The sequence below is a fragment of the Balaenoptera ricei genome, chromosome 19, assembly GCF_028023285.1.
Source record: "Balaenoptera ricei isolate mBalRic1 chromosome 19, mBalRic1.hap2, whole genome shotgun sequence".
NCBI classification, from domain to species: Eukaryota; Metazoa; Chordata; class Mammalia; order Artiodactyla; family Balaenopteridae; genus Balaenoptera; species Balaenoptera ricei.
In genome coordinates this window covers 58,210,356-58,228,427 of record NC_082657.1, presented here as the reverse complement: position 1 = coordinate 58,228,427, position 18,072 = coordinate 58,210,356, and the positions used below count along the sequence as shown (strand labels likewise).

At 43.0% G+C, this 18,072-nt stretch overlaps 1 protein-coding gene across 1 annotated transcript in view; it reads right to left on the bottom strand.

The window, feature by feature from the left end:
* Positions 1 to 18,072, bottom strand: part of CDH13 (cadherin 13) — a 1,051,470-nt gene that overhangs the window by 883,540 nt on the left and 149,858 nt on the right. The gene's annotated exons all lie outside the window — the stretch shown is intronic.

Below are 18,072 nucleotides of genomic sequence, written 5' to 3'. Positions count from 1 at the left end.
GGGATATTGTTGCTAAAAAGCAGAGAGAGATCAAGAATAAACAAGTTTAAAGTTTTAAACATCTAAGTTGTTTTTGTTGTTGTTGTAAGAGCCTAAGCTTTTATATTTCAAATCCTAAATCTAAAAGGAATCTGGGTATATATTTGGACTTCAATAGATGTGGAAGAAAGGCTTATGATCCAGGGTAAGCCCACCTATTGTCCAGATAAAAATCCCCTGGGTTGGAAGGAGAAGGAGAAATACAACAGATATGGTAAAAGGGACGACGGCATGTCTTCTCTCTGAGCTGCGTTTCCAAGCCCAGGTCAGGAAGGGAGCAACAGAATGGTCCCCACATGCTTTGGGAAGGGACTGAAAGAGCGAAGAGAGAGCTAGAAGATTTACATCACCCTTAAGCTTGGAAGGAGGAGACCGAAGACCAGACAGGTGTACCAATATCTCAGTGGATGCCAGGGTGCCTCCACCCATCAGGCACTGTGGCAGCACATAAGCTCAATAGAAATCAGACAGAAACCTGGGGATTTACGGAGACGATGAATGGACTTCGCTTAAGTTTCTACCAACTGGTAGAAAGGGTGATCAAACTAGAAGTGTATGTAAAGTTTTAGAAGACAAAGATGGTTGTTTATTTGCACCCCAGGGTTTGTAGACAGGAGATCAGTACCTTCTCGACACACCCTCATGTCTGTCTGGTACAGTAAAGCACCTCCCCATCACACTGCAAAACCTTGCCTTTAAGACAGAACTTAGACACTCCCAGGACCTCCGCCAACAAAAGCACCATTAGAAAACAGCCTATTTGAAAAGTTCCAAATCAGACTCTCACTCAGTCCCCAAATCATGTTTATATGAAATCTTTTTTGACTTTGACTCTAGTTCACAGAATGATATTCCACTTGTCATACTCATATTTGGGCATCTCTCATTGCAGTCTCCAACTATATGCCACTGGCTCTGGTTCCAGCTCATGCAGGCCTCCTGAACTACATTTTGTTATCCTGCCCAAACATACTCTTCTGGCATTTTGCTAGATTTTAGCCTCATACATCGGTCTCTCTAGAGACAGCTTGAACCAGCCATGCCACTCTGCATAGCTGAGATAAGCCAAGGATTGGATTTGGACAGCTAGAGTATTTAATCATCAAATGAGCAGAAAGGCCAGAAAACACACAAATTTCCAGTTACTTTGGTCTTGAGGGTCAACAATCAACTTTATAATCACCGCTCTCTTTTTGCATGGCCCTTCTTGGGTTGCACGACCAATCTCTTGATCAAGGGCTATCATATCTTGGTCCTAATAGAGGGAAGAATCCATGGAAGTGGTGGCTGAGTGAAGATAGAGGTTCCCCAAAAAGACAGACACAGTGAAAGTGGAAAACAAGTCCACACTCTCTTCTGTGATAACAAACTCTTGGAAATCTTAATGATGCTCCATGCTTTATGTTGGTGGTTTTCCTTTAAGCCTCTGGATAAGGAAAGATGGATAGGGTGAGAGTACCAACCTTAGACATATTCTAAGTAAACAACCATGAGTAATTCTGCTTAAAATAGAAGTGAAAATATGGATTTAGGTAAGGTGGGGAAAAAAACAAATTTGAGGAACTGGTGCACATTCTTTGACAACCTTAGACTGTTTTCTTTCCCTAAATTTCTTAATATATCTTCCAATTTAGATACAGCTTTTTAACCCTAAACTGTGCGGACGGGTCATCAATTCATAGTTTTTTCCTCTCCATTGGGTACCTAATCTGGGGAACAGTGTTTAGTTATATAGCTTTAGCACTCATTATGTACCCTGGAGAGCAGGAGTAGGGAGGCTCCAACCAAATATTGAGTAACTAACATGAGCTATGTCCTGGGCTGGGTGTTTCATATATATCCTGTCCCCAATCCACATGGCGACTCTATACGGCATAAATTAAATCCACCATATTTCCTGGGGGGAAACTGAGAAAGAGGTGTATATAGTACAAACAGTATCCAATATGAATCCCAAGTGTTTTTTTCTTTCTCTCCTTTTTATCCTATACCACACCTAAAAGGCCTAAATTGATTGCAGGAGCATATGACTTGTTTTCTAAATTTCCATTTTGAAAAATGATGAGAAATTCACATTCTCTCTATATGTTGGCATGAAAAAATTTTTTTGAGTCTGAGATGCTCAGAGATCCCAAATAAACATTGCGGTTTGAGTCCTGGGTGCTTCATATTCAGTAACTGGGGAGGAGAGTACCCTGCCTCTTCCTGAATTTTAAGATTCAGAGGAGGTCTGATGAACAAGGATGAATGGGTGTGCATTCTTCAGAAAACAAATAAGAGCTGCCCTTCAAGGATAAAAGAGAATTATTCAAAACTGAGGTCAACTTAAATCTTTGAACTCTAAGTCTCCGTGGTGCTATCCCAGCACCAGGGACCACATCTCTGACAAGGAGAGGGTAGCTGAGCCGAGAGTGATCTAGACCTACCCAAGATCATTGAGAGGAACTGGCCCACAAGCAGAAATGCAAACACTTCAGTACAATCTCTGCCTTTTGATAAAGCTGGGAGTGCCTTGTGCTGTCTGAACTGCACAGCCGGCAGTGTTTCTGCCTTAGAACAGCGCACTGGAGGGAAAAAACAAAACCAAAAAACCCAGGGATCAATGACTCCATCCTCAGGATCCAGATGGATGTTGTGGAGTCTCTGAAACTGCACAGGGTCTTCAATGGGGTTTTTCAAAGTGAGGAGGACGGCAAAGGGTAAGGGGTAAGTGCACATCTAAGAAAGATGGGGGCAGAGTCTTCTGTGCTTGCTGGGAAACACACGGAACTTTGTTCTCTGGCAGCTTCCAGAACACTTCTCAGGCAGGCAAAAGAGGGGGCTAGGCATGCTGCCTGAACATTTTGGTAAGGGTGGCTGTTCACTTCTCCCAGGTCGCTCAAAGTTAGAGCTGTAGCCACCTGGTCATTGTGCTCTGTCCTCATGCACTTTTTTTTTTTTTTTTACTTTTCTCCCCAGCTTTATTGAGGTATAATTTATTTATATATATTTTTTAAATTAATTAATTAATTTATTTATTTTTGGCTGTGTTGGGTCTTCGTTTCTGTGCGAGGGCTTTCTCTAGTTACGGCGAGCGGGGGCCACTCTTCATCGCGGTGCGCAGGCCTCTCACTATCGCGGCCTCTCTCGTTGCGGGGCACAGGCTCCAGACGCGCAGGCTCAGTAGTTGTGGCTCACGGGCCTAGTTGCTCCGCGGCATGTGGGATCTTCCCAGACCAGGGCTCGAACCCGCATCCCCTGCATTAGCAGGCAGATTCTCAACCACTGCGCCACCAGGGAAGCCCAGCTGAGGTATAATTGATAAATAAAAATCGTACATATTTAGGAAGAATAATATGATGATTTAATATATGTATACATTGTAAAATGATTACCAAAATCAAGTTAATACACCCATTACCTCACATGTGAGGTAAAAACACTGAATATCGATTCTCCAGCCACCTTAAAATGTACAGTATAATATTGTTAACTATAGTCATTATGCTGTAGAATAGATTCCCCAGAAATTATTCATTTTAAAACTAAAAGTTTGTACTCTTTGACCAACATCTCCCCATTTCCTCCATCCCTATTCCCTGGCAACCACCCCTCTATTCTCTGTTTCTATGAGTTCAACCTTTTTAGATTCCATTAAAAAATGGAATCATGCAGGATTTGTCTTTCTGTGACTGGATTATTTCACTTTAGCATAATGTCCTCCATCTTCATCCATGTGGTCACAAGTGGAAGGATTTCCTTATTTTTTATGGCTGAATAATATTCCATTCGTGTGCGCATGCGTGCGTGTGTGTGTGTATACATATCATATTTTCTTAATCCATTCATCCATCAACAGATCCTCTGTCCTCAGTGTGCACTTGCCTAATGTTCATTTCTTGTCTCCAAGGTATGTGACAGGGAGAAGAAAGGTGCAGCCAGAGAGACAGGATGGGAAAAGGGAGATGAAGCCACAGAGTGAAAATCCTTGTTCCCATTATTGTACTACACCTAAGGACCTATCAATCCCTGAGAGTACCATGAGAATAAAAGAGCCACTGAATCTCTCAACAGACCCCTGTGCCCCTTTTCTTAGCAAATTTTGAGATGGATATCCTCCCCCAGTTTTGCCTCTGCCACTAGGAGTAGAAAAGAGCATTTGGAAAAGCTGTGGAAGCCACCAGCTTCATCAGGGTCAACTCCTAGTTACCTGCAATGCTGGGTGTATCGCCACACCTATAATACTTCGGTGCACCAGGAGGTAATGCCCCTGGAAGCAGCTCTCAACCAACAAGAGGAAGTGGGTAGATAGATTCCCCAGCTTCCTTGCCCTATGGGTGGTACAGTTCTAGGGTGTCTCTACACAGACTCCCAGAGGTCTTTAATGGGACTGAGCCCTACCCACCCATGATGGGAACATGACCATCTGCACACAACTTACTGCCTTCCTTTTATTCTCTGTACCACTCCTGCTCCCTTACTGGAGCTTCCTGTAACTCCACAAATAAATTATTTGTACTGAATCCTTTTGTCAGGATCTGCTTTGGGGAACAGAACCTAAGATGCAGGGGGTTGATATGAATGTAGATAACAAAATTTAAAACTGCTTTCTCCCTTGCCCCATCTACACTTTTATAGAGTCAACATTTCAAGAACCGTTAAACAATTATGGGTTAAAAAAATGGTAAAATTACTAGGAATCATTGTATATTCTGTGTATGGGTTGAACACTTTCCTTGATTACTGATCTCAGAACATCATGCTGGCTCCTCTTTTTGCCTTGAATCAACACCCTGGACTCAACAGTCAAGTATTGTTGACTCAATAGTCAAAAGTAGTAACCTCGTCGTTCTCAACACTGACTGACCATCAAGACTTCACGTCTGCGATCAAGGGCTTGAATCTGCTATTTTCTGGCTTCATAGGAATTCAGGGGGCAGAGAGGTTCCTGAGTTTTTGTACCAGGCTAGAAGTTCCTGGAGATAGGGTGGATTATACAGGGTTTTTCCCCAAAGCATTTGAATCTATAAGAGCTAGAGATCTCTTGAGGAGCATCAAGCCAGGTTAGATGAGCCCACAAAAGGGACAATCATTCATGAACACAGTAGCCAGGTTAATTGGAAATAGGCTAAAAGTATGTTGGGAGATGGGATGGGTTAAAAGATTCAGGAGGAAACCTGTGTGTAACTCTTGGGTGTAACTCATTTTAAGTCACTGTAGGGCAGACAGGGAGTCTGAGAGTTTAGGAAGCCAAGCATTATTGGACACTTGCTGCTTCTTACAAAAGACCCAACATACTCTAGTTTCTCAAGAACTAGAAACAAGAACTCCTAAGAGAGCAAATGTAAAAATTTTAACCACTGATCTTAATCTACTCAATAAGGGTCACAAACATGTAACTTTATGCTGCTTTTGAGTTTCAAGACTTCCTATTCCATTTTTTACCCCTGTTTAGTGGTGCAAAATGTACCAAATTGGAGTTAAAAGGAAGAAAAAGAGAATAAGATACTTGAAAATCCACATGCTCAAATAATTGAATACTGACTACAAATGAGTAAAATAGCCAAACTTAACATGACTCTGAAATCCCAGAACAAATTTTAATAAGTACAGGATCAGTATTCCTTTGAGCTTTAGGTGAATCTTATTCTTTTTCTTGTATATAATGAGGTGTGCAGCTGCTGAGTGGCATGACCAAGCACAAACAGTAAGCAAAGATATGGTAAATATGGCCCAAACCATGTATCTCTAGCCATGACCCCATTATTTAGGATAACTGTCTGAAATCAGTGGTTCTTGACCTTTCTGGGTCATGAGTCCTCTTGTTAATGTGATGACATCTTTTGAAACATCTACACACGTGCCGCACTTTGCACACACTTGAACATTGATGGGCCTCCTAAAGTCCATCCCTTAGTATCTGTTCTGTGGATCTCAAGTTAAGAACTCTGATTTATGTTTTGAGGATCATTTGGGGATCTCTTCACTGAAGGGAAGAGTTTTAGAAGTGAATAGCCACCATTTTGTCTCAAGTTGGCTGAGAAATCCATTTAACTAGGTCTTGATACAAGAGAATCATAGAGTTTTAAAAGAGCCTGAGCCCACTGAATGAGACCCAACTTACTCATTCAGTAGTGAAGGGCTTTCAGTAAAGTTATCTAAGATATTCATTAAAAAATAGTGAAGGGCTTTTGGTATAATCTCAAATTTAATTAACTCAAAATAAATAAATGAAATGCGAGATTTAGACAAGCAAACTTTATCTTATTGACAAGATAGACAGACAAATATGTAATAGTTAATGATCAACCAAGCAGTCTGCCCATCTTTTTATCACAATGGCACCAACCATATCCACTAAAACAAAGTGCGGTTTCATTTGTGTGCAGTAGGCAGGTCCTCAGTAAACATCTGCTTAGAAAAGAGATGCTCTTTGCCTGCAACAGCACATCATGATGATGCAGCAGTTTCACTGTTCCTATTTAGGAGCCAATAAATAGTCCAATTCTGACAGCTACAAGCCTGGTAGTGAGTTGCCATAAAGCCAAAATCCAGAGCATGAAGAAATAGAGACATATAATGGGAATGAAAACTCCACATTCCATTTGGAAAATCATATTCAGCAGCCACCATGCATTATTTTTCCCAAAAAGCACAAACACAATTTTTTTCTATTTGAAAAATGTCTCTATTAATTATGGAAACATAAAATCCCACACTGCATCAGAGACTGAACATGGGAAAATGAACTGAGCTGACTTTTCCCCAGAAGCCACTGATGGAAATAAATGGGTCCAAATGGATTAATACTAAACAAGAGTTATCCATTTATTTTTCCTTTATTACAAGGTGGGGTTAGTAATTTTGGAAAAAAAGACTAAAGTGATGTGTCTACCCTGATAGCATTCTCTTAACGAGAGCTGCTTCTAGAAGCTAATGAGCTTTCATAGCAAGCAGCTGGGTACGTCTAGATATTAGGGTTAAAAGCCCATCTTATGGTAAATTACTCTAGACTCTAATTTGGCAAGAGTAAATGATTTGTGGTCCAAGTGGGGATTTGGTGCCAAGCTCCTAGTTTGGGCTGTATACAATATTTCAAGACCAACTTTCATTTAGTATCAATTTACAAATGAATTATGTGTAAGCAACTGAATCATACAAAACAAAAAACAAAAAAACATGTATTAGACTTTTCTTTGATCACCATCTAGCTTTATTCACCTAGTGCTTTTCAAGATACTGAGAAGAACTGGGATGCGGGGGAGGAGGGAATTATTGACTTGTCTTTTATCTCCATGTTTATCTACTGTTCTCTGAGTGGAATTGCTGGGTTTGAACAATTCTAAGAGGTGTGAAATTGAGTGGTTAAGGGGGGACTCTGGTGGCATACTGCCTGTGTTGGAATCCCACCTCTGCCAAGTTCTAAATAACCCAGCTTCCTTGGGCAAATTATTTCACCTCTCTGGACCTCAGTTTCTTCATCTGCAAAATGAGACTCAAAACTGTGCTCACCTCAGTATTAAATAGGAAGATCCATTTAAGCACTTAGCACAGTTTCCAGCACATGGTTCCCCAGTAAGTGTTAGTTATGCTGCTGCTGCTGCTGTTGCTGCTTTGAATTATGAAGAAGACCAGAAGGATAAAGAGGGAGAAAAGGATAAATAAGAAGGGGGAAAATGATATTTCCTGAGCGTGTCTCTGCTGGAAACTGTACCTAATGCACTCAAATATGCAGATTTGAAGAATGCGACAAAAAAAATAGACACTAACAAAAACTACTGAATGATGTGCACACCCTTCCTGTAGTCTACAACTACAGCAACATAACATGTGGGAGCTGCAAGACGTTGAGAGTGAAGCCACAACCCTCAGACATACAGCAGCGAAAGACTCTGGTCTTTACAAGTGACCAGAGTAAACAGAGCCATTTTAAGCACTCAGTCAACCAGTGTCCTCATTCATTTGTTTTTATCTTCTTTACAAACATCAGATTTAAACCAGTTACCCAAAAGAAAAGAGGTTCAGTCAGCCTGGTTCCTTGCCTAATGGCCAACTTTTCTCCTCCAACAGTAAACCACAGTTAAGATTGAAAAGAAAAACACCAAAACACAGCCACATCTGTAAACACTCAAATACAATGTGTAAGTTACTATACATGCAGCCCTTAGACTCTGGCTGATCTTGGAACTTTTTCTGACTCCCCAGGCTGCATCTTCTGCTATTCCTCCAAATCTCAAATGGGGAGCACCAGAGGGAGGAACAAGAGTGACTTTGGGGGATGTATTTCTCTGCCCACACCTTTGTAAATAGCCCTTTCATTAAGCTTTCTTCCAATGGCCCAATTGGAGCCGACCATGGTCTCCCTGCCAGGACCTGGCAATCATCCTAATGGGGTAAAGACCCCCACTCTAGCTGGGGTATGCGTTTTCCAGTACAGCGCAACTCCCAAACCAACCACTGACCTCCTGCCATAGGCCAGTCTGCGGCACTTATTTATAGTAACTACCTGGAATCTGTGCACATTTGTGCTTGTAACCCTGTCCTGGAGTGGGGAGCTGACTTCTAAATACAGTGCTGAGTAATTCAGACATTACCCAGCCCACATTAGAAAAGCTGACCTGCATTCATAGCTCACCCCACTATTATCCCTTCAGCCTCACACGTCAATTCCATTTGAAATGATGGTTGGGGAGTAATAACCAGAAATATAACCACATCATCACATTTCAAGACACCCTGCATTGAAAGCAGAGCCACAGATTTAAGAAACAGTCCTGGGGAAAAAAGAAAAGCTTTCATCTGGTGCATGAATATTTTAGGTACTGTGGAAAGAGCTTTGAAATCAGACAGACCTGAGTTCTAATATTAGCTTACTGGTTGTGCGACTCCTACTCAAATGTTTAATCGCTTTGATGTTCTTGTTTTCCAGATTTGTAAAATGGGGATGATGACATTCACGTTAAATGAAATGGTATTACAAGAATAACCTGGCATCCAGTGGACAGTCAATAAATGCCAGCCTCTTTTCCTTCATGGTTCCAGATCAAGACATTGAGTCTGCATTTGATTTTACTCCTACTTTAGTCATCAGAGAAAGTCTTCTCAACTGAGAGCTACCTGAGGGAGAAAGTGTCTGATTACTTCACCAAGGCTCATTGATATCTTAAATCTGGACCTGTGACGATGACCACTGCATGCACTTGAGCTTTGCTCTCGATAAAGCAAGCACAAACCAGCCATAAGAACACACTTCTCAGAGGGCTATGGTCTCTCTCTGTTTTGTTAAACATCAGATCTAAAGAAATCCTACCACAGGGTAAAACACACACATACACACACACACACAAACACACATGCACACGCACACGCACACGCACACAGCCCTACAGGGGCTCTTGAAAATCTTATCATTATTCACTGGATTCTCACCCAAATGACAGACATACTTTGTAAATTAAATTACGATATGAACTTCAATCTAAATAATATTTTTTTTCCTAAAAAGGTAAATAATTAACAGCATCTCTTTGGGTGGGGTAGAGGAGGTCTCTTTGTTTTCTAGTAAAAAGTCAGCTTGTATATGGGATGGTGATAGGTTTTATGTCTTGAGCTAATTCAGATCCACTGAAGTGATGTGATAAGTCTTCTGAGGTCTTGAGGAGTGCAGTCATGGATTAGTAATGTCTGCTCTTGAAATGTGTAAGGGACTGACATTAGCACGAGTATCACCTATTTGCTACCTTTGATCCAGGGCTCTGGGCAGGCAACATATTATGGTAATGTCCTTTCTGTGGCTACTGCTGCCCTGGCTCTAAACTTATTCTTGAACTGCCTCTTGGGCTCACAAATGAGCCAGTTGAGTTGTGGATCATACGAGGCTCCAAAAGCTGGGTTCTACCAAATCATGCTTGTAACACACCGTAAACGGCAAACCCGATGTCACAGCAACTGAAAAGTCATCATTCTTTCCCACTGTGAAAGAGAAATTTATAGGAATAACTATTAAGAAACATCACAATATAAAAACTGGAGCCTTATCTCATCTGGACGGCTCAATTTTGAGGTCAAAATGTGAAACAATGAGAAGTTACTTCTGCCAAGCACATAGTCAAGGATGAATCAGATCAATGTTCACTGTGCCAGGCTCATTTGGAGGAAGAAAAAGATGACAGGATCCCTGCTCTCAATGGCTATTTGGTCCAGTTGGAAATGGCAAACTCCCATAGGTGATGTGAGCAGGGCTGACATTCAGCCAATATGCACAGACACAGCCATTGTAGAAACACTGCAATACTTCTGTGCCCCTCGGGAAAAGCTGCTGCTCTGAGACACCTGAGTTCCCCTGCCCTAATGCACCAGCCTTCCTTTGGGAACCCCCAGGACCTCCTTATAATTCAGCAATTAAAGGGTTAATACTTGTCACAGCAGGGGAGCTCCAGGAACCCTCTGTGGCCACTAGGGTCACTGTCCATTCTGATTGAACCAGGTAAGTATTTTGAATATCACACTTGGGCTCAAGTGTGGAATGCCTATAAGCCAAAATATCACAAATTTATATTAACAGTCAAAAGTATGAACTGAAATGATAATTCCTGAGAAGAATACACATGGAAAAATGCACCTTTAGAATGTAAGTATGTAAATTCCATGAGATTGGGGACCATGTCTGTCCTCCCCTGTTAAATCATAGCTCCTAGAGGGCTGCTTGGCCCAGAGTAGGGACTCAGTATCTGGTTGTTCAATAAAATAATGAATGACATTGGGTTATTTAGGGATTGTGCCCTGGGGAGGTGTTGAAGGGGCTTCTACAATGAAGAGATGAACAGGAATTGCAGAGAGGATTCTAGGTTGAGACTTGGTACCTCCAAGTACCCATGCACTCCCTCTACACATCCATAGCGCACAGTCTAGGGTTTTAGCTAGTAAGAGAATTGAGCTCACCTGCCTTTGCTACTTATGAGCTCTGTTACCTTGGGCCAGTCATTCCACCTTACAGAACTTTTGTTTTCTGTTTGTAAAATGCCTCTCAGGGATTAAGTAATAATCTCTATTAGCTGTAATCAATGTATGTAAGGAACCTGACACAGAGGAAGCAGTCACTAGGCTGTAAGCTCCAAGAGCGCAATAGGTTTGTCTATGTTGTTCACTGAGTTGCACCCCAGGGCCCAGAAGCATTCTTGAAAAACAGACACAATAAATGTTTGTTCAATGAAAAAACAACCCATATAAATGAATGGTGACAAATTTTCTTCATTGTGTTAAGTGAATAGGAACACAATCTGTTTGGATGCCCTCAAAGTCTATAAGAGATGGAGACTAGGATCCAAGATGGAACCTGGCAAAGAGGGGTCAATTCATGACCACAGCTGTTGTTTTCCTCCTGGTGGGCATCTGAAGTGGGAATCAGCAGCCCAGAGGTGGACCTTGGTGAGGAATGGGTCAGTAGTGTGGTGGTTAAGGGTAAAGGGTTTACAGATACCCTGCTTGGGTGAGGGCTCTATTCCATTATTTACCCATTGTATGATGTTGGGTGAGGTGTTCAAGCTGCCTAAACCTCCTCATCTGTAAATGGGGAGGATGCATGTACTATAGGGTTGGTTCAAACATTGGCAAAACAATGTGGGGCAAGTAGCTAGTTCATGGTAATGGGCCTCAAAAAATGGAAGTGGTTGTTATTAGGTAGGGATGCCACTGAGGCATCCCACTTCAGCCCACTGAGGCTGACGTTGGCATGGACCCTTGATGTCCAGTCCACTGGGAAAACTGTCCATGAACTAGGGCAGTCAGATCAGAAGCTAACACTGTCAAGCAGAGCCCAGGGTTAGCTAACTGTAGACAAGAGGCCTCCTCCCCACTCAGCTGGGTGTGCCATACTGGCAAAACGATTGGCACAGGCCTGATGGAGATGAGTCTGGAAACCAAAAACCAGGAGAGACTGCTAAGGAAATGCAGAGAGGGTGTTATTTCTTCAGATCTGAGACCAGTGCTGGTTTACCTTTAGAATGAAGCAGACAACGTTGAGCACTGGGAGGAATCAGCATAACAGTTTTTCTAGACTATTCCACAGCCATGTTTTAGTCCTGAATCTTGGAAACAAATTGCTTTTCTGCCAGCACAGGAGGTAAGAGGGAGTTTACATGTTCTGTGAGGGAGGAATTAAGGCAGAAGAATCAACCTCGAAGGAACTGAAGTAAGAAAAATTGGTTTAAATTATTCCACAACTTCAGAGATAAAATATCATAACAGCTTGAAATGAAAACTGTAGTTTTTGAAATATTAAAGCTGAAGGGGTATTATATTTACAGGGTGTTCGGCTAAGGTATGACAACATAACTATTCATTTCGGTCAAAGAGAAATTAAGCCTGCATTTGAGAAAATGGGTTTGGATTCAGTATCATCAAATATTTTCTAAATTAAGAAAATGTGCTGGGTGCTACACGGGTCAGATGTGAAACTTTCAAACAATTATTTTATGTTGTGTATCCGCCAACCCTAGCAGCTTGTCACTGAAGGGAAGTAGCTGAAATGATTTTCCACCCCACCCCTAGATTTCCATCTCAAGGGAGAAAAAAAATAACCTCTTTGATGTTTAAGTGATTTGAAGCTGATCAACAGTGTTCTCAAGAACAACGACGAGGATTATGAACTGGTGAGTTGCTTGGAGGGTCTATGAACTGGTGAGTTGCTTGGAGGGTCTATGCCCTAGAGTTCCCTTCCCAGATTCTCCCAGTTAAAGGCTGCCCTCACTAAAGGAGTTTTGCAGACAGTTTTATCTGGAGTATTTCAACCCAGTGAAGGCCTGATGTCTCCTGATAGACTGACTAACTTAAAGCCACTCACCACTGCCCCAGGCTGTCCCTTATTTTTTCTAACGTCAAGAGGAACCACGCTGAGAGGCCCATCTTCTGCTTAAACGGTTGCCCTGTAATGCTGCCATCTCTAGGCCTTCTAATCTCTTTCCCTCTGAGGCCGTTCACAGAATTAAGGAACGGTTTGGGGAGCAGCCCTGTTGAGTCCAAGCATCCTCAGTAGCACAGAAATCTACATAACAGACAAGAGGAAGGAGGCTGTGGAGAATAAAATGAGTGATACCAGAGTTTGCTCTGCTACTATAATGGGCATAAAAATACTTTCAGGGTTTTGACTTTTAAATGATGTGGCCCAGTAGGGGTTCACTGAGCACAGGGCAGACTGACACGGAAATAAGAATAATCATTCAGGAGAATGGTCTTTGAAACTTGAGGTACCAAATTCAATTGGATAATGAAACACTGGGAACTCCACAGGGTACTTTTTCACCTCTATAAAGAACATTCAATTAAATGCTTTTTCATTTGGACAGGAGGGGTGGGGCTATTTTTTTCCCCTCTCTTTTCCACAGAGTGTGTCTTCTTGGCTTCTGGCCCCATTTTCTTCCCCCTGCTTTTTATTGCCTGTATTTACTCCCCATCGCGATCCACAATGCCCACACACCCTGCTTTCTCACAGGTTGATGGAAATCCCCCACGTTGCCCTTGGAAATGGTCATTACCAAGGAGAGATACAATGGCTTCACTGGGTGATGCATTGGTGATGCTTCCACAGGCTTCTGGTGCCTCCATTTCATGGGCCACTTGCTTAGCTGCTGCTGAAATGCCTTAGTGCTATGAAGGCTGCATTTAACTTAGCCATCTGTGAATAACTCCATCAGGGGCAGATTCAGATCCAAAGTCAAGACAGCTTCCTGGCCAGAATGTCATCCTGTCCCACACAGGCAAGCAAGCGTGATTTCCTGACACAAGAGTCCAGTGCTGTCGTCCCTCCCTTAGGAGCCCTTGGGAGCCCTTGGGAGTGTGCCATGCATTAAATGTGGACTTTCTTACAAATCAATTAACACTTGGCACTTTATAGTCTGGAATGATGTCACACGGCCTGTGTGTAGTCAGGCATTGGGTGATGATTTCAAAATTAATGGTTATTGGACTAGGAGAGGTATACATTTCTTTCCTGGAGTGTGAAAAGATAGGAGGAATACAAGAAATGAATAAAGGGCTCCTTAGAATGGGGCCACGCAGCCAATTCAATTCAACTCACCCTGATTGAAGGTCTACAGGTAACAGCCTTGATGCTTGGTGCCTGGTGCTTGGTGCTTGGTACAGTGGCATATAAGGACAGTGTTGGTCTCAATGGTATTATAGTCTACTGGAGGGAGCAAGGATCTTAACCCTGGAGTCAGGAACTTGAGAGACCTTATAATGGTCCTCAGGGAGGGCAGAAACGTCTAGAATTGTTTATAAACAGAATCTGTACAAATAAGCATATGCACACGTATGCACATTTTTCTGGGTAATAGATCCATGATTTTATCAGATTCTAAAACTACCATCTACTGATCTAGTATCTTTTTACTTTGTATTCCCCAAGCATGTGAGAATGGGTGTTGAATAAATGAATGGTGGTTGAATTAGTAAGTGATGACTTCCATGTTGGAAAGGGCACACGGGCCAGCCTGGCTGTCAAGGGTCCTGTGGTTGCAGGACAGAGAGGTGGTGGAATCATCTCTTATCTAAGGTTGTGAGTATAAGAAGTCAAGGCATTGAGGAACGTTCAGAGTTGAATGGCTTGTATAAAGAAAAATAAAACTGAGAAGAAGGTCACAATAAGACCTCAAAGCAAGGAGAGGCTGCACAGGTACTTCAAGCCAGAGCAGGTGCCAAGTGGTCAAAGGAAATAGAGATAAAGGATCAAGAGCAATAGGTCAAACCACACAGGTAGGAGGGCAGTGTAGGAGGATGGTGGATAATGAAGACTTAGGCAGGGGTCTGAAGGAGATTTTAAGAGCTTGGGCTGGAATCAGCCTTAAGTTCAAATCCTGCCTCTACTTTTTGTTAGCTTCTCTTTGCTTAGTTTCTCCAGCTGCAAACTGGAACTACAGCACTAACTCCTCGAAGGATTATTGAGAGGGATAAATGAGAGAACTCACACAAAGCACACAGCTACTGTTCAGAATAGGGCTCTGATTAAATTCTAGGGATGGGTTGGATCCCCTTAAAGGGCTGCAATTAGAGTGTACACTTGCTACCATGGTTTGATGCCACTTAAGTGTTCCAAAAATCTGTTCACATTCATTTCTCTTTCTCCTCTCCATTCTCACTCCTCGTATGTGGCTCTTGCAAGGTACTGCCTATTATTAAACTAACTTGACTCTTTCCTTGTATAAATCAAAGCCTCCTCATGTGAAATTTCTCCATTTCCCTTTGAGAAGATGATTACTTCCCTGATAGGGAATTGTTAGGACATCTGATGAGGGAGAAGAATGCTCTCAACTCTCCATTTGACTGCTCTCCCTCTCCTTCGCTACCATCCTCTCTGCAGCCCCCCAGCCTTGTACATTCAGCCTCTATCACATGGGTTCTCTGCACCTTGGCAATTCCACCCACATGCAACCGTCCTCACATTGTCCCCAGTTACATTCTTTACCAATTCAGGTGAAGCCACACACATTTATTATCCTGTCGTTTCTGTGGCTCAGGAGTCCGGTCACAGCTTAGAGGGGTTCTCTGCTTCGGGGTCTCACCAGGCTGCCATACAGGTGTCAACTGGGGCTGTGGGCTTATCAGATGCTCACCTAGGGAGGGATCCACTTTCAGACTCCCTCAGGGTGTGGGCAGAATTTATCTCCTCAAGTGGTAGAACCAAGTCTCTGTGTTCTTGCTGGCCACTGGCCGGGAGCTGTTCTTCACACCTAGAGGCTGCCCACAGGCCCTTTCCCTCTTCACAGTCTCTCTCCCAACATGGCAGCTTACTTCTTTAAAGCCAGCATGGAGAGTCTCTCCAGCCTGCTGAGTCTAAGATAACAAAATGTTATTACAGAAGTGACATCCCATCTCCTTTCCATATTCTGTTGGCTGGAAGCAAGTCACAGATCCCTCCCACACTCAAAAGGATGGAACTATGCTGGGTGTGAACATCAGGGCCAGAAATCACGGGGACCACCCTGTCTGCCACAGGTACAGTCTGTGCTTTGCTCTCACTTACTTGACCAAAGAATCCTTTTGTGAGGCTACTGATATGCCAAGAAGCCCTGTTTGAGAAATGTTAAAGTATTCAGTATAATTAGACATATTATATTCTCCCAATGTATTTTATAAGGGGTGTGTGTGTGTGTGAGAAATATAATTTTAAACTCCACTGGTTAGTAAGTCAGCACCCACCTAGAACTTCAGGAATGTCTCGATGAAGAAGCAACCCTTCATGTCGCAGTGAGCAGTAGCTAAGGAAGGAATAGTCCCCTTAAGCAGAAGTGGATGCTGTTCTGAGACAGTGGTTGCCGAGACCGGGAAACACCTATTTATTGCCTCATCACCCTGACTCTCCCCGGGACTGTGCCCCCAATGCCTGTCCACAGAGAGGAGACACTCTCTGTGCAGACTGGTCAGAAATGGAACCTGTGATTGGGACCTGAGATACGGTGGCTCTCAGAATCTGAAGACTGGCCTAGTGATGGCCTAAGTCTCAGAATGGGAAGAAATCATTTAGACCTGTAGGCTTTGCTCAACAAAACTCTATTTTTCAAATAAAATATTACTTGACACCCTCTTTATTAAAACAAAGAGTGGACGGCTATGGTAGAACAGGGGTGTCCTGCCCACTGGAACCTCCAGTTGCCCCCATCTTTGTGCAAACTGGAATGCCCTTCAGAACTATTTCTCTTGCTTAGCTTCCTCATTATAAATTGTGAAAAAAAACTGAGCACCCATGAGGTGAAGTGTCCTGTCAAAGCCACACCACCAAGTCTAGACCATGCATTCTCAGGATGCCTCCTTGCTATAACGCAGAGTGATCCTTAAAGGTGAGTTCTGTCTCCTCCCAGGGTACAATGGCCTCTCCACCCTCCAGCATTACTTTAAGAAGACCCTCCCTCATGAGTTCACAATTGCTGTCATTAACTCCCACCTTGAGGAATCAGATTGAATTAGCTCTTTGTGTAATTAAACCAGAGAAGCACTTACATTTTGTGACATCTCGAATTTCTGTGAGCAACTGAACATAGAAACTGAAGGACAAATGCTTGCCTCCCAACCCCTCCAAGACACCCTACGGGTGGGGTGGAGTGTGAAATCCCCAGGACAAATGGGAGCAGGCTGGATGTGGAGCTCCTCACAACGAGCATTAACAACCTGAATCTAACCTAAGCTCCTTAGCTCTTGGAGGTTACAAGAAATAGTGAAAGCAGCAAAAGAAACCTCCTTTGGAACCCAGACTGCCCATGTTTTCACGAACACTCTCCCACAAAAGTTGATCCAAAGGCTTAATGAGCCAAAAGGCATTAAGAACCGTGCATGTAAATAATGTCACAGATTCTTGCTTCTTTAATTGGATGCAAATAGCATCACCTGGGCTCCACATCCCAGGATCCGTCCTGCTCTTTGTCACGCGGCACTCTAATGCACCGCGTTCTGAAGAGCCTGGCAGGAGAGGAAGACATTAACTGTGAGATCTGCTGGCTTCTGCCAAATTCACAAACGCTGGCAGCTAAGCCTATAGATATAATGAGGGATAATTTCATGCAAATTCTCTGCGCTATTCGCTGAGCTCCAAGATTAGAGATGTCAGAAAATGTAAGTGCTCCTCTGGTTAATAACACAAAGAACTAATTCAGTGTGATTCCCTAAGCTGGGAGTTAAAGAGCGTGATTGTGAACTTGTGGAGGAAGGGTCTCCTTAAGGTGATGCTGAAGTGGGCCAAGTGTGTGCAAAGGCTGGGGTACCTGGTGAGGGAAACAGAGCCTCCTTATGAGGGTCACTCTGAATCACACTGGGGTGGCGTACAGAGGTTCACGTAACTCTCAGGGCTTGGCTATCTCTCACGTACCTGCTGGAAGTGTGGGCAGATGTGATGGGCAGTAATAAGCTTACACTGCTGCTTGGAGAGGATTGTTCCAGGCCAAGCCAAGGCTGCAGGGTTTGGGAACAAAATCTGGAAGACATGTGTACAAAGGACATGCCTCACTCCTCTTCCCCTTCTAAAACAGACACTTGGTTCCTAGATGCATCTCTCCTAGTTTCCTGGAC